At 36.7% G+C, this 22,098-nt stretch overlaps 1 long non-coding RNA gene across 1 annotated transcript in view; it reads left to right on the forward strand.

Annotated features, from left to right (window-relative positions):
• The window catches only part of LOC112919925 (uncharacterized), a 169,638-nt gene that overhangs the window by 107,402 nt on the left and 40,138 nt on the right, over positions 1 to 22,098 (forward strand). The gene's annotated exons all lie outside the window — the stretch shown is intronic.

A 22,098-nucleotide genomic window follows, 5' to 3' on the forward strand; every position in this document is an offset into this window, starting at 1 on the left:
GTTCTTGAATGGACCCCATATAGGTCCTCACAATTCTCTAGGAGGTAATTTCTTCAGCAGGGGGCTGAAAGGCCTGAAGCATGCTTGAGGGAAAGGTTAAAAACTTAGTCTTGTGAGGTTTGTTTGATCTTGTTTTATTTTTGGTGTGCAGGGCTGGGGCTCATTATCATTCCTTTCCTACCTTTTGTCTTCATTAACAGAAATAGGTTTTAATGGTAGAAAAGTAGCTTAGACCTTATTCAGTGATTCAAGATTCATTCAAATAGAGTTAATAATATGTGTCTTTGAAGTGCTGGGAACTGGACTAGATCACTGGCAGTTTAAGATGGACAAAATGGTATCGTTTCTTGCTTACCAGTAGGAGAAACAGACAATATGCAAGTGAACCAGCTTAAGAAAAATTCTATGACAGTATCTCCCCCCAGCTTTATTTAGATATAATTGACATGCAACATTATGTAAGTTAAAGGTGTACAGTGTGAAGATTTGTACACATTTATATTGTGTAATGATTACCACATACATCCGTTACCTCACATGGTTACTGTTCAAGGTGTGTGTGTGTGTGTGTGTGTGGTGAGAACATTTAAGATCTACTGTGCTATTAATAACCTTCAAGCATACATTAAAGCGTTGTTAACTATAGTCATCATGCTACATATTAATTATGTCCCTAGAATTTATTCTTCTTATGACTTTGACCACTACCTCCCATTTCTCCCACCCTCCCAGTCCCTGGAAACCACAAATATACTCCTTGTTTCTGTGAGTTTGTTTGTTTTAGATTCCACATACAAGTGTTATCATACAGTATTTGTCTTTCTGTCTGACTTATTCCACTTATGGAATGCCTGTGCTCAAAGCCCATCCATGTTGTTGGAAATGTCAGGGTTTGCTTCTGTTTTATGGCTGAATAATGTTCCATTACATATGTATATATATGTATATATATATATATATATATATATATATATATATACCATATCTTTATCTATCCATCCATTGACAGATATTCAGATTGTTGTGGCTATTGTAAATAATACTACAATGAACATGGGAATGCAAATACCTCTTTGAGAGAGTGATTTCATTTCCTCCAGGTATATACCCAGAAGTGGAATTGATGTATCATATGGTAGTTCTATTTATAATTTTTTGGAAAAATCTCCATATTGTTTTCCACAGTGGTTTTCCCAGTTGACATTCCTATCAACTGTGCAAAAGGATTCTCTTCTCTCTACATACTCAGGAGCACTTGTTGTCTTGTGTCTTTTTGATAATAGCCATTTTAATAGGTGTGAGGTGATATTTCATTATGGTTTTGATTTGCATTTCACTGATGATAAGTGGAATTGCGCATCTTTTCATAGACCTGTTGGCTCTTGGGCTCTTTGTATTTCTTCTTTGGAAAAATGTCTCTTCAGGTCCTTTGCCTATTTTTCAACCAGATATATGTGTATATATATTTTTTGCTAATAAATTGTATGATTTCTTTGTACATTTTGTTTTTTTAATAATAAATTTATTTTTTATTGGTGTTCAATTTGCCAACATACAGAATAACACCCAGTGCTCATCCCGTCAAGTGCCCCCCTCAGTGCCCGTCACCCATTCACCCCCACCCCCGCCCTCCTCCCCTTCCACCACCCCTAGTTCATTTCCCAGAGTTAGGAGTCTTCATGTTCTGTCTCCTTTTCTGATATTTCTTACCCATTTCTTCTCCCTTCCCTTCTATTCCCTTTCACTATTATTTATATTCTCCAAATGAATGAGACCATATAATGTTTGTCCTTCTCCGACTGACTCATTTCACTCAGCATAATACCCTCCAGTTCCATCCATGTCGAAGCAAATGGTGGGTATTTGTCATTTCTAATGCCTGAGTAATATTCCTTGTATACATAAACCACATCTTCTTTATCCATTCATCTTTTCTTTGTACATTTTGGATATTAACCCCTTATCAGATATATGGTTTGCAAATATTTTCTCCTATTCTATAAGTTGTCTTTTTATTTTGTTTATTGTGGAGATTTGTTTTTGTTTGTTCATTTGTTTTGGTGTGTGGAAGCTTTTTAAGTTGATGGTGAGGTGCAAAATCATACAAGCCTGTGATAAGGAGTGTGGCTTTTCTTTTAAGGGTGGGTATGCTTTGAATCTTTGAAGGATGTTAAGCAAGGGAGTAACATGACAGGGGAGAGAAAGGTAGAAGTCAAATTTCTAGATTTTGTTACCTGGTGGATGGTGATACTAACCATTAAGTCAGGGAAGCGTGGGCAATATAAGAAAGAAAGCAGAGATAACTCAGTGAAGAGGGATCAGTTGGAAGACAGCCTTTTAAATCTGGGTGTCTTTTAAATGACATGATCATTTGTCCCACTGTGCCCAGGTCCATCTAATTTATAGCTACTGTCCCCAAATTATTAATTATGTCTTTTTTTTACTCAAAAATATATCAGTTTGGGCAGTAAAGCATTTGGGCATTTTAACTACCAATACTTTTCCAGGTCTTCTCCTGTCTTTATTATATATTTGAAGCAGAGGGGAGAGCTCTTGCATGCCAGAAGCTTGATTTTCTTGTCACTTTCTGGCCATGTCTCTCCTTCCTGAGTAAGAAGTTGGTAGTTCAGTGTAGAAGAGATATGTTACCCTTTCTTACTTTCTCATGCTGTTTGCTACATCTCTCTCCCCTTTGCAAACTCCCAATTAAGTTATGAAGATTCTTTCAAATACCAGTGGGGATTGTTTCACTTGGGGAAAAGTTTACCACATCATACTATGAAGCTTTCTTTTTCAAACACACCCTCTTCCAGGCAATACAGAGTAAAGTTGTAGATAGCAGCTGTGCTTTAGGTGGAGAAGACTCCACAAGGCTGATGACTGCTGAGGTCATTTTGGAGCACAAGCCCAAAGAAAGAGTTCATGTCAAGATTATTCTCCTCTGCATCTCCAAATCAAGGCAGCTATAACAATTATTCTTGCCCTCTAATTTTTTTTTTTGAGTAGAAGATAGAGAAAGAGGGAGAATCTTCAGTAGAAGATAGAAAAAGAAAGAGAGAGAATCTGCCCAGCCCGGAGCCAAAGACAGGGCTCAATCTCACAACCCTAAGATCATGAAATCAAGAGTAGGACACTTAACTGACTGAGCCACCCAGGCATCCTGCCCTTTCTAATTTTTTGAATTGATAACTACTCCCCCCCAAATCAGGACATCAAAATTCAACTTCATGACTTACAAGCCAAATCAGCCTTAAATAACTGTGAGGCTTTTCATGCTCAATATTTTGACTTCTTCCAATTCTCTTTCATTGTTTCTTGCTTTTCCTTTAGGCACACCATAAGCTTTAAAAATACTGAACAACTGGGGCTCCTAGGTGGCTCAGTTGGTTAAGTATCTGCCTTTGGTTCAGGTTATGATCCCAGCGTTCTGGGACTGAGCCCTGAGTCAGGCTCCCTGTTCAGTGCAGAGTCTGCTTCTCCCTCTGCTCCTGCCCCCACTCCCCATCATGCTCTCTTGCTCCCTCTCTCTCACTCAAATAAATAAATAAAATCTTTTTAAAAATACTGAGCAATTTGTCCTACTATATATTATTATTATGCTCTAACACTATGTCTCTGAACTTGACATTTTTCTGCCTGTCACCTGCCTAACCAATTCCTCCTTAACTTTCAAGGTTAAGTGTATTAATTTCAGGGAAACCATCTTATTATTATAGTATTCCTGAGATTAAGTATAGGTGCAAAGATAGAAAATTAAGAACAATAAGGTTAAGTGGTGGTGATATAGGGGAAATAGGACCCTTGAGCTTTATCCAAAGGCTATGCAGGCAGAAAAAGCACAGCTTCAGGCCTTCAGGTGCATAATACCTCTCTTTCTTGAAGTCATACAAGCACCTTCCACTCCTTCTACAAAGGCCACTTAAATCCCCAAAACCTCTCATTTGGAACTAGAGACACAACGTTTTCTCATTCCCTCGAATCTGTGGAACTGGCAGAGAGGATTCACCATGCAAAAAAGCTGGCTAAGAAGGGAGGAGAACACTCTTTTTAATAAGCAGATGGTCTCTATAGATGAGGGAGTGTTAACATTAAAAACATATGCTCAGTACCAGGGAGGGAGAAACACAAAAGAGGATCATGAGGCACATGGTCTCTGTAAACAAGTAGTCTTTGTGGAAGTTTCCCATGTGAGGGAAACAGCTTTACGGGGTATGAAGAAACTTGCCTGAATAATTCTGACTTCATCTGCAAGACTGTTTACCTGACATGAATTATAATAGCACATTACCAAGAAACGACATCTGCAGAGATGATAGTTAGATGAGCTTGTGTTTATTTGTTTGGTTTTGTTTTCCAACCCATTTGATGAAATAAAAGCATTAAGAAATAGTCATGGTGATCTTGCACTCAATCTCTCTGTTTGTAGCAGAGAAACATAACTGACTTTGTGTCAGCATTTGATATGTGCTATGCAGCTATCTAACATATATAGAAGGAAACAGAAATAGGTATAAAGACAGTCCATAGTTGTTATTACTCTAGTGATGCAATTTCTAATTAATGTGCTACTTTGATTTTAGAGCAGGAAACTATTAAAGATGGAGAAAATTGAATAGACAGTAAAACACTACCATGTGAAAGTATACTTGCTTATGGGTCAAATTTAGCTAGGTTCATCTTATTCTTATTTCAATAGGTGGAAATTGATGTAGAGGCATGACTTTTGTTACAATCCAGTTAATGCATTTTTCCTCTTTTTACACTAAAGGAAAACACATATAAGTGATGAGAAAGATGATAAGCTAAAACTACCATATAATGAAATGAGCACTGGATCAGAAGTTAAAGATCTTGGTTCTGCCATTAACTAGCTGGCGACATTGGTTAAGGTCTGTTATTACTATTGATGTGATTTCCTAGACTATAAAACAAAGTGGTTAATCTAAATCAGGGATCACAAACTCAAACTTCTACATGGTCCACGCTGGTATCGTACATGAATAAATATTCCCAAGTATAAGACTACAGGGGGTGGTAGGGGCTTGTGATGAACTAAAGAGAACATGTTTCCTTTAAATGGGCAGTTTTAACTAAGCTCCAGCCAAATATTGCTATTTGGGAATAGAGGAACATGTATTTCTAGAACTTCTAATTTTTCAGTTTTTCAAGTTGATAATTTAGGTTTCATGTAAAATAACTTAGTATTTCAAGGTGAATAATTCATTTACATTTAAAAGAAAAGAAAAAATGTATGAGTCAAATAATCATGTCAACAGGATACATCATGGTGCATGACCTAAATAAAAGTGTGAACTCTAGCCTAAGTGATCTCCAGGGTGTCTTCTGGTTTTAAAATTCAAGAATTCTGGGATAGAAATTGAAGAAAGAGAAATTCGCTCCTGCTTAAAACAGACCATGTTATTTTTTAATCTGCAAAGGAAAGGAAAGAGAGGTGGTGTGTTAATTCAAGGATGAAAGTGCTAAAGAAGGGGCTGGATGGTCATTGCCGGGGATACAGTAGAGGGGATTTCCATTTTTGAGGTGTGTATGTGTGTGTGTGTGTGTGTGTGTGTGTGTGTGTGTGTGTTAGTGAAGCTAAACTAGATTATTCCCTCAGTTCTTTTTCACTCTGTGGATCTATGATTGTAGCTTTGTACTCATTCTCTTTCTTTTCCATTTTGGCTCTTCTTTTCTTACCTTTATCCTTAGTTATTTCACTGTGATTTTTCAAGAAAGGGATCTGGATATTAAAAAGCCTGGGTAGAAATATGAGAGGGGCAATGAGTTTGAAGGAAAGTGTAAAGGAATGGAGGGAAGTAAAGGGAGTTGAATTACCTACAGAAATGGTAGCTGGGAAAGTCTGTTATTTCAAGCTTGACTTATCTTTACTGTGGACATAAAATATGATCAGGGAGTATGATGTCAGTGCATCCACTCTCAATAATTGATATGATGAATAATCTCAACCTTCCAACACCTTCTGTATCTCCCTACATCTCAAGAAACTTCATTCATCAGCCACGTTTGAAATGTTTAAGTAATCTCAGTGATGTATGGAACCCTGACACTCCCTTGTTAGAAATTCGTGCTACTAACATTCTATCAAATTAAAAAGCCACTGAGCTCTTGTGCATAAAATTATCATAAATTACCTTCTGAAGGTTCATTGCTGTTTGGAATGTTTAATTGCTCACTCAGCTGAACTTTAACAGCTCCGTATTATTAATCAACTTGTCAAAAGGTTTTTCATTATGTAGCCTTTAGATAGAATTGGGCAAGGTACAAACTTGTGCTTAAGTTGGTCTGATGGTAGCAAATTGCCAACAAATCTTGATAGAGTTTAGCATCTTTTGTTCACCAATTATGATATTTTTACAAAAGATTCTTAAGGAAACTGGGTTATTTTATAGTTTTCAATAAAGAAAATAAATTCCTTTTGAAAGTGGAGACTTCTACTGACCATTTAAGAGCCAAAGAAGGCAAGTGAATGAATGATGACACTCTACTGGTAAGTGATCTTTCATGTTCCTATTTAATTATGATGAGCATGATGGATAAACTTCAAAATGTTACCTACATTTCTAAGAGGAATTCTAATGTGGTTTTATAGTAATCTCTTATTGAAAAACAGGGTTTGGAGGAATAGGACATTTTAGATAATTGAATTGTGTTCAGTACACCTTTATAATGAGGCCAGCACTGTCTTATTACCAATGAAATATAGATTTTTCTTCATCTAAGATAACAAAACCATATCACATATTAAGAATTCCTACTGAGCTCTAGTTCCTTCAACTTCGAACTCCTAAAAATATTATTTATAGCTCATTGGACATAGCATTTCCATAAACTGAGGAATATTGAAAATTTTAATAAAACTAAGATAATCAAGAATTTACATGGTACATAATTTTTTCCTTATTCTCTCTTTCTCAATCTCTTTATTTTTTTTTAATCTCTTTAAATCTGCCTTTTTCAATATCATTCTCTCTGTAATTTTAAAAGAAAATTATGCAAATATTTGAAAAAAAGTAGCATGAAAAAACAGATTTTTCCCTTAGCAATGTATTTTCACATCCATAAGTGTTTTTCTAGAAACCCAGGAAATAAATAACATCCACCAAAGGAAGGAACCATATCACTTGGTGGTGGTTGTGGTTATGGTATTGGTGGCATTAAGAAGGGTAATACTTTGAGCCTCCTGATAGCATTGCCATATATAAGACTTATGCAAATGTCTACCTTCTATGCCCACAAAAGTAAAAACTGGAATTTCATTATGATGTTGGAGTTGAAATTGTAGGACCACCCTACAATTGCTAACTTTGCTAACTTTATTAAAAAGAACTTTGGTACTGAAAACTAATCCTTCTTGGTTGGGAAAGAAACTGACCTTGCCAGAAATTCTTCTTTAAGGAAATAATTTAGAGTGAGGTCTCGGTAGATGTGCTTTATTACTTTTCATGTGGCAAGGAATGGAAATAAGACACCCACCAAAACAAAACAAAACAAAACAAAACAAACAAACAAACAAAAACAATTCAGATGCAACTGGATTCTGAGATGACTAAGGATTCTTCTCCTTGCCCATATCCCTCTCCACCTACCCCTCAAAGCCAGCATAACATAATTTCATTAAAAATCCCCATGTCTAGCATGTGGTAACATTAAAACCAAAGACTTAGTAATTTACCCTATGCCTTCTCTCTTGCCATCATTGGCATCACCATTTTCTGTCCTCTCCTGAACTGAGAAAAGTGGTATGGTTAGGCAGTTAGGAAGGGAAAACAACTAACAAGAGTCAGAGAAATATTTTGCATTAATGAGAATGATACAAATGGATACTAGCAGACACTGACTAAACATTTGCACTAAGAAGGGAGGACTGTTTCTGAGATGTACATCATTTGTAGAAGTGATGTAATATCTCATCATCATAATCATGGTGTCAGGATTGTGCTGGCTGCAAGTAACAGAACATCTAATGAATAGTGACTGAAACAAAGTTTTATTGTTTTCATATAACAAGAAGTCAGGAGACAGGCTGCTGTTGATTCAGTAAATCAGAGATACCATTAAGGACTCAAGCTCCTTTTCTGCATTTTTGGTCCACTGTCTTTACTGTGTGGTTCTTTTGTTCATTTGCTTATTACCCCATAATGGGGGATGAGGATTTTTTCTCAATCAATTGTGTCAGCTACAAACTAATCATCTTTCTTTAGTGTTCATAAGATTAAATGTCATCAGTGAGGACTCTACTGTTTTTATTCAGTAAGTCAATTTTTCACTAAGGCCCCTATATTTAACAAAAAGATTTAGAGTTCAGATGAAAGCTTGGAAAACAAGATCTAATGACAGGTTAAAATAAACTTATTAAAGAAAAACTGAAGCAGGCTTTTCTATTCTCCAAGTATAAGAGAGACGACTAGGAAAATGTTGGCCAAATACATTACTTATTCAATATAGAAAAATGAAAATATTATTACATGCAGAAGAATTTACTATCAATGAAGATTTTGGAGTCCTGGAGATGTTGTTTGAAAATCTATAAGAACAGTTTACAGAATAACATATTTGAAGTAATCCTGTCAAACCTTGCTTTGAGTTAGGCTGCGAGAAATGATCTCTTGAGGTCCCAGTTCAACTTGATGTCTTTTTGGTCTGTGATGATAAATTTTTGTATGACTGAACTAGAATGCCTTAGGACTAAATTCCATTGAGTGATTCCAGTATCACATAAGAAAAAAAACCCTGGAAATTACCTCTTTATGCACAAGTTGCAGCAGCTGGTCTTTTCCCCCAAGCTTTGTAGTAACGCACACTGGAGAGTGGAGTGGAACTCATAGTGTAAATTTTTTTTAGTGCATGGATTATTGATTTAATAGATCATGACAATCTATTTTGTCAGACCTGCTACCACATGGGTTCTGAGTCAGCAGGCGGACGAGCCTTATGAAATATTTGTTGTGAAAAAAAATTCACTGCATAAGATAAAATTAAAGCTTCATAGTGTTATAGTCCACTTTCTGAGAAATGAGGTGACCATAACCCAAGGGCCAGAATCATTAGAAGAAAAAAAAGTAGTAATTCTGTTTTCTTGCTTTTGCTTCTGTCAACTGAATGACAAATTTTAGCCCAGAGGAAGGAAAAAAAAACACCCAACAAATTATGGGTCATTTAAGGATGTATAATATAAAGGATAGAATTATATCCAGTTTGATTGTTAGTTTTCAAAGATGAGGTTCCCTGCAAGACAGACTAATTTGGCTATTTGGTTGTAGGAAGTTTATTGAGTAGTAAAGGGAAGCAGGACTGGACAGAAGGAGGACTCAAATTGTAATAGATTTGTACCACCAGCTTGCAGGAAGTTCTGAATATAAGATATTACTTCAGAGGTATTCCAAGTATGGGCAAGTGTGTCGAACCTTTGTACCCTTGCAGTGATCAATCACTGGATGTGATCTGTCCCTGGAGAAAGGACATAAACTTGGTCAAACAGCTCTCTTTGGCCAAAGGCAATTCTTGGGGAAGGTAACAGTTGAGGAAAGAAATGACTTGAAACCTCAGAGGGATTTGGGCAGCACACCACAGACTCCAGTATAGTCTATCCCTCTGCCACTCGAATCAGCTTGCTTAATATAGTAAATTCACCCCATTTGGGAAGAGAAACTCCATTCTGATTGGTTTCTTTTCCTGGAAAAACTTTCAGGAGAAAGTTTGGAGAAACTCTAGTGCCAGTCAGAATAGCTATTTTCAAAGCTGTACCGAATAGTCATCCTTTCCCTTCCTAACTATGCATCCAAGATTTCCCCTCACCCTTGGTTAACAACTGGGCTGATCCAGATGGCTTACCTGGAAGGACCAGACTCTCATCTATCAGCCTATGGTCACCATGGTTTTCTCAGTTCAAGGCTGAAGTGAGGTGTCCATTAACTATTAAAATGGGCCACTAGCTTATCAGGAGATGTCCCAGTGGATCACTTGTGTCCCAAACATATTCTTCTTTGTCCTTTTTGTATAAAAATAGACTTGATTATCAGGACCAATTGTTATTGTTTGGAGAGTGATTACTTTCTTTACCTGTTGATCTCTTGATCAGAGGAGTCCAAAGTGACCAAGAGGCACCTGAAGCTTAAAGTTTTTTTTTTTTTTAAGCTTAAAGTTTAATGAGACTCTGGATGTATCCAGAAATGAACATCTCATTTTAGATTCTTCCCTATAAGACTCTTGTACCAACCATCACAGATCAGGATCCTGGGGAAACAGGTTTGGAGATTTGGATACAGATGTTGAGGAGTCTTAGGAACACCACCTATGAGGGAGCAAGGGCAGCAGACCTGGACAGCTAAGATGCTAAGCTGCAGTGTGGTTTCAATAACAGCCTCAGCTGATCTCACTGGGAGTCTTAAAACTTGAATGATCCTCCAGAGATTTCCCAAACTGAGGCAAAGGGCTCAAGCTTTGTAACCTTGTATTGACATTTCATTGGATATAGGCTGTCCCCAGGAGGAAACATAACCTTGGGCAAAACAATTTCATTTGGACAAGGGCGATTTCTATAGGGGGACACAGCTGTGATCTGTAAATCAGGAGAAAGAATGCCTCAGTTGTGAAGGGAGAATCTAGGGCGGTGCCATGGCATTATCCACTTTCATTTTGAATTTACTGCTGTACATTTAAGATAAAACTTTGATCTTAGGTCAGATGACTTTTATTCTTTCTTTCATTATGGATACTCAGTAAATCACTTTCAAATAAATAAACGACTGTAATGATTGTTTATAACATGCCAGCACTCTGCTATGTATGTTCTGGTGAAATGGATAAAGGAGGCAGGGATAGTCTACCTTTGATTTTGATGAGCACCATCCTCTTTCTGCCCCTAACTGAAAGAAGATGTACTGGGCACGCTATTTAAAACCTTGTATTTCCATTTTCTTAACTGTAAATTGAGAAGATCAGTGTTTGTCCTGCTTCACCTCAGGACTATGATTATCACAACAGTGTGTGGAAGTTCTTGGAAGATGTAAAAAATGTTTCATGACTCTGTATATAGAATTGTTATTATAAAAGTTAATATTTAACATACAATTAACACATAAGTGCTTCAATTGTGTTGGCTCTACGTGCTCTACGTGCCCTACGTGCCCCACAGCAGATCCCCATTTGGAAATGAACATTGGGGGATCCCTGGGTGGCACAGCGGTTTAGCGCCTGCCTTTGGCCCAGGGCGCGATCCTGGAGACCCGAGATCGAATCCCACGTCGGGCTCCCGGTGCACGGAGCCTGCTTCTCCCTCTGCCTGCTTCTCCCTCTGCCTGTGTCTCTGCCTCTCTCTCTCTCTCTCTCTCTCTGTGTGTGTGACTATCATAAATAAATAAATTAAAAAAAAGATGGAAATGAACATTGCAGTTTCATACCCTTGTAGCCTATTGAATTTCATTCCAATGTTATCCTTATATCAAACCATGTTCCAAAGCAGACATTTGGATGGTCTGAACACTTGGATAAAAATTTATAATTAACTAAATTCAACTGGGTTACTTTTATTTGTCATTTTAGAGTTAAATGTATTTAGTTTCTTACTATTATAATATTAATCACCTTATTTCCCTCCATTTTTCTTTCTAAATAATAATTATTTTAATTTTTTTTCGAATTTAATGAAAGACAAATACATTTTTATGTCAGTATGATAAATGTTGGTTGAGAATTTCATCTGAAAACTGAAGTCTCAATACTTATTAATATACAGAGAGAACTTGTACTTACAGGGGTTTGATACAGCTAGTTTAGACAACACCTGTCTTTATACTACAAGACTGACCAAATTCAAAGTCAATAACCATAATTAGACATTTAAAAACATGCAAAGCCCTGGGCCAGGTGATGGGAAGACAAATAAAGATGAATAAGATGTAATCTATGGTCTTCAGGGTCTTGTATTTAGTGAAATATGCTCACATTTTGTCAGGTATAAATATGAAAAATGCATTTACCCCATGTCAGTCTAGTGGAAGGGAGATAGAAGTAAATGACTTATGATTCAGACTAGAATAACTATTTCAAAAATCATTAAAAATTTGAATGTTAACTAGACTTATATGATCATTTAACAACATATGTGAGTATTGAAACATTATGTTGTATGCTTGAAATGAATATAATTTCATATATCAATTATCTACAAATTCAAAAAAGATAATATCAACAGCATTCTGGCTTTTTCTCTTCCAACTTTTAATATTCTTAGGAAGACTTGATTTCTTAGGATTTTGTTTGCTATCATCTACTTTATCTATCTACCTGCCTACCTACCTACTTATTTCTCTCTCTCTCTATCCATCTATCCTACCATCTATCTCTCTTATTATTATTAATTTACACTAATTATAACTAAGGCACTAAGTCATCCTGGTCCAGATGATTGTCACAAACATCTGCTTTTGAAAATTATACTTTGTCTAGATTTTTTTTTTTTACCAGCTATAATAGAGACAATTTCTCTGTGGTTTGGAAGGTAGTTTATTTTCTAAATCACCTTGTTTGCTAAATATTTGTCTGTGTTCCATTGAGGCTTTTACACATATCCCAAGTCCAAACTTTGTAGCAGCAACTAGAACTACCAAGCTAACCTCACTGTATATAGTAACATGGTGATTCAGAGGTTACTTTCAGTTTCATAGACCTTACAGGGTTTGGAAAAAATAAACTTTCTCAGAGGTGGTAAGAAATGAATTAGTGCACGAGCAAAGGAAATGCCTGTCATGAATGCATGGCCCTCAGAGGGCTAAGCAATATTCAATCTTTGTCCTTAAGTAGGTCTTGTAAAAGTCAAAAGGCAATAAAGTAAAAATCTGGAAGCAAAGTCTTGGCCACCCATGCTATTCATATTTCCCAGTGTTTCTACGAAGTAGTTTAGTGGCATCTATTAAACTGACAAAGAACAGGTTTTATTTTACCAGGCAGAAAAATTTTCTAAGGATATCAGCAATGAAACATGCATTGCAGAATTAAATAGCTTAAAATGAGCAGTTGGAGGGCAATGTAGAACACCTGGTAGACAGGTAAATCAGTGTAGAAAGATGTATAAGGAATCTTAAGCATCTACTCTACTAAGCAAATCCAAAACCTGGACTGGACCAAGAACCTAAGGACAAAACCCAAATATTTCATGGACTGTGATGATGAGTATATTCAATGTTTAAGAAAGTTCACTATTTATAGAACTAAGTATCAGTTATAGGTTATTGGCACTACATATACATTTAGCATTTATAAATGAGAACCTGTCAACTCTGCGTTGGCCACCTAAATAAAAGGAAAACTTAGGCATTGATTTCAGACAACTGATTTGGAAAATCATATTTAATTTTAGCAACTATTTATTGAATGCCTACTTTGTTGAGGGATTGTGCTTGGCCTATTAAGTTTTTTTCAAAGAGAAGGATAAGATAAAGTCAGTCAACCAGTGGTACATTTACCAGGTACAATGTAATGTATGCCACAAAATAGATGCAGAGAGTTTATAGATGCAGAAAGGCAAATTATGAGAAATTTCACGAAGGAGGCAGCAATAGCATTTTGACAGTTAAATGAGAGATAGGGTAGGGTGGTAAGAAAATGTTCCTGGATAAGAGAATAATAGTAAAAGCCAGATTGTTTAGGTTGAAAATGAGAGATATATTTGGGAAATCAGGAATAGATCATTTTGCTTGGTTTATAGAACACTTACAGGGTGATAGGTATTTAGCCTGGAAAGGAAGTTTGGTGATATTTTCAAGAGCCTTACATTTCAGGATAAGAAATGGCAAAAGAATAAAAGTGGGGAGATGAATTTGAGACTAATGCAATTAATACAAGGAAAGAGATGATGAGGATCTGAGCTAGAGTACTGGGAAAGGAAAATGAAAGGATGTAGTGAATGGGAAAATATTGAATGGGTAGATATACAGGATTTAGTTAACTAATTGTAGGAGTGTGGAATAAGGGAAAAAGGGAACTAAGAAAAAAAACAATGCTTTGCTATTTGGTGGTGGATTGAGATGTTATTATATTTTTGTTTTGTTTTGTTTTTTAGAGAGAGTTCTTGTGAGGGGTCTGGGAGGGGCAGAGTGAGAGAATAAGAGAGCGAGAGAGAGAGAGAGAGAGAATCTTAAGCAGGGTCCATGTCCAGCATGGAGCCCTACACAGGACTCATCTCACAACCCTGAGATCATGACCTGTGCCAAAATCAAAAGTCCAATGCTTAATTGAATGAGCCATCCAGGCACCCCATTATGGGGTTTCATGAGTCCATTCTGATATAAGGCTCAACTGGTACCAGGAAGAAGCAATCTGGACTTAGAATGATACCAGTGTGGATTGAGGAGTTGTTAGTAAAGCTATTAAAGTGATAAGGTACTGGAAAATGCAAAATGGGAAAGGATGAAGAATATACAAGCTTGAGCCCTGAAGAATGTCAAACATCCAGATTTAGAGGAGAAAGATGAACAGATTAATTCATGAGCCAAGGTCAAATAATTAGGGGGAAAATGAGAAAAATAAATATCAATCTCTTCTCGCTTAGGCTAGCCTTAATTACTGATAGCCTAAGAGTACACTGAAGCGGTTTTGTGAAATCTACCAGTAATTCTCATTACTTACTGTTTAGAAAATAATAGAAACCTAGATCCCACTGTCAGGAGTAGCCAGTGATCTGGCTATGAATTACTGGATCATGATAGGCTTGCTAGCTAAAATACAGTTAAATTTGATTTCAGATAAACAATGAGTAATTGCAAATACTGCATAGGACATGCCATGCTTACACTAAAAATTATTTATTGTTTATCTGAAATTCAAATTTAACTCCCTGTTCTGTATTTTATTTGCTAAATCTGGCAGCCCCAGTCATTGTCTCTTTTAGACACTGTCTGTGTGTTACCTAAAAGAGAAGTAATGTAGTTTTGACTAATGGTCATTGGAAACCAATATATTCTCCAAGAAGTTGTCCTTTGAAAGGAGACTTACAAATAGGGCTTGCTGGCCTTCGGGATACCCTCCCTCTGCTTTTTACTACCTCCCGAGATATGAACAATCTACCAACCCCTAACAACTGCTTAAAATACATGGCCTTATTGGTATTTATGTTTTGTGAAGAGATTCTGTTCTTATCTACTAGCAAAAATTCAATCTTCTAGCTATATGCTTATTTCTGGCTTTATTTATAACAGTGGTCCTTAACCTGAGGCCCTTGGAACTCTTAAGTGTTGTACATAGGTTTGTGATCCTGGACAATTGTTTTCTGAGAAAGAATGCATAGTTTTGACAGCTTTTGTAAGAGCTCAGAATCCTAAAAAGCTTAAGAATCATTTTCTTATGAAGAGGACCCTTTATAGAGAGCACTGAATCTCAAGTAAAATTTGAAATCCTTGCCTGTTATAGAATCCACTTGTCAATTATCAAGATTCTTTTACCGCAAACACAAAGGAAAGGTCTGAATATGGTACCAAAAAAAAATTTAGATATGATTAAAGTACTAGCTTAAAAATAAGCTAGTACAAAATGCTCTCAGTTCTTTTCTATCTTAAAAGAAAAAGATAGGCTGAGATGTTGAATTTTCTGGAAACAATTTCAGCATCTGTAAAAGGTCTATACTATTTCTAAGTGCTGGCTACTCCCAGGTCTGACATGTGCCACCTTAATCAACACTTTGGTGCAGGCGTAATGGAAAACATGCTTTCTCTGCCATAACTCCAGCATAAGTTTCTGACATCAGCCAAATGGGACAGACAGTCTGAGTCCTGCGATAGACAGGCCTTCTGACAGCTAAATAGAGGACACCCTGCTCATGAAAGATAGCCTTTATAGATACCACAGCCTCCAAGTAAAAAACCCTCTCTTGGAATAGAGAAATTTGGCACAAGTTTTCCCAGAAACTATGCCAAAGGTCTTTAATACTAGAGGAAGTTCTCATAGTCACAAACTCTATTGGTTGGTCTACTCACACAAGTGCTTGGTGCTTTTCCATCTAATCAGACTTGAGCATGGAAACAGCCCAAGGTTCCTCTGGTGTTTATATTATTTCAATGGTACTTCCTTTGATTTACCTAAGGGATGTTTTGTTTTAATTAAAGTTTATGACCGAAGACGAGCTGAAAAAGTATTGAAGTGGATGAACATTGTTTATGGGTTTTGAATACAATTATATCAACCATAAAAATAGACCAAACAATTTTGCTTGTCCGCTAGAAATCAATTCTTGATCATGAGATTTCAGGTCTTCATTTTGTTTTCATTTAAAGTAATAAAAGGTGCTTGGTGATCATTAAGTGGAAAAAATTGTGAGGTCAGTAAATCTGGAAACTAACATTTATTAAGTTTCAGTGGGGAATGTAGTAAGACGATCTGATGTTGGTTAAATTATGGACTCTTTCCAGTTAGTTGGCTCTCCTTCCAAAAGCAAATGAACTAAAAATAAAATGACTTCCTTTTTGATGTCAATTATAAAGTGTGTATTTTTTCTTCTCTTTTTGTCTTTTAGGTTTTGATAAGATTTGGCAAGATAGTTGCTTATGAACCTATCTGACACCTGCCTCAGAAATCATGCCAAATGTCATAAGGTCATGATCCATTTCCTTCACACTCTTTACGCTTTTATGTACCAGATTCTTAAATTAGAAGCAAGAGAAATGATGTACTGGGTCATCCATCCTTGTTGAGGACTTTTATTAAAACCAAACAAGCTCTCCTGAGGCAAAATATTAGATTAAAATGGCTTCCAAAATATACCCACCAACTTGTTGGCAGGTCTTATGAGTCCCTTGTTACAGAATCTTGGTTCTTAGAATAAGATTTACAACTCCTGGGGCTTTCCCCTGTGTTTGCAAAGATGTTGAAAAATACAATAGTGGGGGCCCCTGCTTCAGGATTTCCAAATACACATGGACTCAGATCTACAGCCTCTCTATGCACTCCTCATATTCAGCAAATAGGGCAGTATAAATCAGGGTGTGATCTGTTTCTGGTCCTTCCTTGGGCACTAACATGAGTATTTCAGAGAAGACATCAGCATAGTGACAGGATTGCTGTTTTATTTAATATATGTCTTGCTTGAGGCATTTCTATTCTCCAAAATGAGTTTTTAAGGTGGGACTTAGGAGATAAAAGTATTATTTGTGAACATACAAACCATATCATGAAAACTAATTTAGTAAAACATTTGAGTTCTCCTTTTAACTAACAGCAAGGAATTTGAAGTAAAAGATTGGGATTCTATTTCTAGTTTCATTTTTCATTATTGTATGTTCTTAGTCAAGCCATTGACAGCTCTAAAGTAGGGATACTAATACTTCTTTGTGGGAGGAGGAAGCTGAGAGCTTCTTCTCTAGGGGAACATTGCTACGAATCATTTGGGTTCATTTTGTTGATGCAGTGCTAAAGGCTGTACCAGGTTGAAGACTGGCTCACACGTGAGTATGGCCTTTTTAGGCCTACTTGCCTCTGCCTCTTGAACTTGGATAAAGTTTCCTGTAGAGGCAATAGGCCATCTTTCATATTTCAACATGGCTGGTAAAGTGAGAGTGACTTGGAGGAAGTTCCCAAAGTCTAGCCTGAGATCCAGGGCAGGCACTCTCACTTATGTGATTTCTACTGCTTCTGACTGGCATGTGTATTTTGGACTGGAATTTTCTTCCACTGAAACAGTAAGATCTAGGGTTAGGCTTTGGATGGGGTGGGGTGGGGTTGGGGTAGGAGGTTTTAGAATTGCTTTGGCTGTACTGTAGTTGAATCTCCTTTGTTAGAGCAAAAGAAATCTTCCATATCTAGCCCAGAAGGCTAGAGTCCATGTCAGTGTTGAGGTCAAAGTCTCAGATAGTAATAAATAAATCATTCTTTGTTCCCTTGGGCATTCTTTTTTAAATTCAGACAACTTATGGAGAGATGACTGGTCTAGGACAGGACTTATGTATTTAGAATCTTATTTCTTGGCCATTTATTCTCAATAGATAAGTATCGGCTGGCATTCCATTTTGACATGATTTATACTTATCTTACAAGGTGGTTTACAAGATTAGTTGAAATAATATATGTCAAAATACATGCTTCAGGCACTATAAATAATTCTACAGTATTTTTTATTTGTCATTATTTATTGTAGGCATATTGTACAGGTGTATTTCTGCTTATTATTTATTACAGTGTATCATGCGAGGGAGTTGACAACTGTTTATTAGTCACAGGTCAGTTCTCCAGCTTCTTCCTTCTCTTTTTCTGAATTCACATTTTCCATCTTGCTTTTTTTTCTAGTTCTGTGAAGTTCATGTGTATATTTCCTGGGCTTTAAGGTTCTCTTTACACGTACTCAATGATTAGCTACTCCATTTCAGGTGCTTTGTGTTCCCAATTACAAAAATGTCTCTGGACTATGATTTTGCTGTTGTTCTCTGAAGAGAGAAATGTCTTTTCTCATTCTTTTTTATGTCTTTGTTCTGTTCACATTGCTGCATAGGGTGCAGATATCTGCCCAGGCTTGTGTTTACCTTTTTAAACTCAGACTGCCTTCCCAACACCACACTTTCCAGGAGACGGAAAAACTGAGTGGGAACAATGCCAGGAATTCATCTAGCACAAGCCCTCCTGCTTACTCTTGTATTGCTGTCTCTGCTGTCATCTTCATGCCTCAATTTTCATTAGCTACCCCTAATTCACTCATTTAGGATTCTTATTCCTATTTTAGGCTGAGGGTAGGGATTACTGAGCCTTTATATGCTGGCTAACCCCTACTTTCCTATTTGTTCCCCCTGCATGAGTAGATCACTCAGCAAATTTTGAAGGTTATCCACCCTTCAAGGACCAGTGAAAAGCTCTCTTTCGTGTCAATATTAATTTCTTTCTTTACCTTACCTTGACACCATGTTTATATCTCCTTACACCACCTACCACTGTTTTTCCTGTATTTCTGTATGGCTTTGTCTCTTCTATGACATTGTGAGTTTGTGAAAGTGTGGCTTCACCATACTCATCTTTGTGTAACAGAGAACACTCATACCATTCCTGGTAAATGAATAGTATGCAGCGAGGGATGTATGCAGTTGGTTTGTGTTGAAATGCTCCTTTCTAAACACACACACACTCACTCACCAGTACCTTTCTCTGGAAGGCTCTTCATCTGCCTTTTATCTACTTCATGTGTACTCATCCTCCCTCTTTCCATTTACATAGTACTTCTGCAGGTATCCCCTGGACTAGGTTAAAGGTCCTTAAGGTATACTCTTTTAGGATATGTACTTAAAGCTCTAAATAACATTCGATGCACTTAAAAATTATTTGTTCAATATCTATTTTATCTGCTAGACAGTAAACTCCAAGTTGACAGAGGCAAGACATTCCTGCCTTATTCACGACTTTATATCTCGCATGGCACAACAATCTATTGCTTCAGCAATGGAAATAAACCCACTATTTATTTTCTTCTAATTATTATTATTGTTATTAAGAAGCTATTCCTTAATGGATGGAGCACAGAAACTAGTATCAAATTTTCAGGATTTGTGTCACAGCTTGGTCACAAGTTATATACCCTTAATCTCTTTGTTTCTTAAATTCTTCATGTTTAAGATTACAATATCTACATTGAGGGGTATGGTCCGGATTAAAAGAGATAATGTGTATTACTTGGCACAGTACCTTGCACGTGGAGGCACTTCACCATTTAGCTATCCTTATGGAAGAAAGGACAGAGGCAGATAATATGTGAAATTATTGAAAACTCTTTCCTTTCTAGCCCACCTTTTCAAACCAAGGTGAAGGGCCATTCAAGAGTGGTGTATGTTCATTCCAACATTCCAGGTAACCTTCTCTCTTGGGAGGGTTAGTATTTCCATGAGCCGCCTTTATGGGCCTAGAGCCTTGTGTGGCTGTGAGGTGTGAGAAGGAGCCTTCCTAACACTGGGGTCCTGTGATGGAGACCTGGAGTACTTTCTGCTGCTCCATGACTTCCTTCTGAGATCATGCCTCCCAGAGAAAGCACTGAAATGAGCCTATCAGTACTTTTTTGCTTCCAAGGATGAATATTAGAATTGAGGTAGCAGCATCTTTGAGCAAATGACTATACATGCATAAGATTCTCTCTTACGCTGCTTTTCTATAACTTTCATCCATGTTGCACTGGGTTGTTTTTATAGCTGCAGCCAACACCAATATCCTTCTGTTTCTTTGTTTTCTTGACATTTTACCCAATCAATTATGAAGTAAATTGCTCTTTGCTCTCAAAATGGCATGGCTTTCTTTCTTTTGAACAAGCTTATGAAAATGTCAGAAATTGTTAAAGGAAGTGAAGAAACAAAAAGCCACAGAGGAGAAATGTGGCTTTTATGTTTAATTGACATACAGCCTGTCATTTACCCTAGTGATTTGGAATTGTGTGCATTAAGGGTTAGAGAAATTCCCTTTTAATTTTTCACACACCTTTTCTTTTCTCATTTGGTCCCTTTACGGCCTTGTTAGGGGGTGGGGCAGTTATTTTTAGACCCATGTCCTAGATGAGGAACCAGAGACTCAGGGACTCCCTCAAAATCTTAGGCTCTAAACTTTCAGATTCCCTGGTTCCTAGACCCAGCCCCATTTAATTGTCTTTTCATGTCCCAGTTTCTTCATCTGTAAAAGAATAACACTTTTATCTCGGGGTTCTTGTTAGGATTAATTTAATTAGTTCTGTAAAAACTGTGCTTTGCACATCATGAGTGCTCATTAAGTATCAGCTAGTAATATAATACTGTAAAATAATATTAGTAGTGAAGTTTAAATGAGATAACCCATGCAAAACTCTTAGCACATTTTGTGATGAAATAGAAGCACTTAATAAGTGTTTAGAATACTTTCAGTATTATTTTTATGTTTATTTTGTTGGTTATGGTGATAACATATAATCAGATGAATTATTGGTTAGGGACTAGAAGACTGAGTTTGAGTCTTTCCCTCCCTACAATGCTGGTGACAGCACTCAGCACTTTTAAGCTTCTTTTAATATTGTATATTTTTATATTTTTAAATAAACTTCTATGTGTGGATTAAAGACCTGAAAACTCATCAGTTGGGTAATTTGATAAAAGGTCATAAGAGGCCATGAATGCTATTTACCAATTCAATAACTGCCCTAAAAAAATAGCAGTGTTTATTCTTTCTTTTCTTTTCTTTCTTTCTTTTCTTTCTTTCTTTCTTTCTTTCTTTCTTTCTTTCTTTCTTTCCTTCTTCTTTCTTTTTATTCTTCTTTTTTTTTTTTTTACCATTGTTAGGTATCATTTTATGTGTAGAAGTTTTGGAGAGCAGTTGAGGACATATGAGGAAAGAGGCAGCTGGTGATAACAGACTTTAGGCTTGGCAGCCTTGCCTTCAACAGATAGCCTTCTTCTCCTCCCTGTTATATGCTCCTGAGCTTTGGCTGCATAGGCATATCCTGATATGAGGTTTGTTCAGGAAGTGAAATGTTTTAAACCAAATGAAATTATTGACCATATTAAATCAGTTTTTAAGTTTTGCCTGTTATTAGCCACCACATTCTAAGAAACTGATTTCATATAAAGATGTGAACAATGCCTAATTTTTTTTAAAATTTGGGTTTGATTTCAGAGCTTGATTTCTTTGTCTTTTGAATATCAAGAAGTTTTTCTGATAATTAAATGTAGCCAATGTACACCAGGGTTTTGACTATCAGGCCTAAGTTTTCAGTATTTTAGAAAGAAATTTGATAAGCCCTTTGTCCTTGCTTGAGGTGTAAAGTATGATAAACTTGGCAAAATAACCTCCCCAGGTCTTACTACCTAACTCAAAGATGAATAGTGATTTTTAATATCTCTAGCAAGCTCACTTTGCTGCTGGATTGAGCAAAGTGGATTTAGCTGCTAATGTCGTCTGCCTCTCCAGGCCTAAATGTCTATGTCTTTAATTCCCAAGTGTGAAGGTCCAGTTCGCAGTATAGCTAAAAAGAGCTTTCTGGCATGTAATTTTAAATATCTTAGATTCCAATCTGAAATATCTAGTGCAGTTGTCCAGACAGGTCAAATTCTTCAGGCAATTGCCAAAGCACATGTCTGTTTGTGATGTGTAGACACTGTT

The sequence above is a fragment of the Vulpes vulpes genome, chromosome 15, assembly GCF_048418805.1.
Source record: "Vulpes vulpes isolate BD-2025 chromosome 15, VulVul3, whole genome shotgun sequence".
NCBI lineage: Eukaryota > Metazoa > Chordata > Mammalia > Carnivora > Canidae > Vulpes > Vulpes vulpes.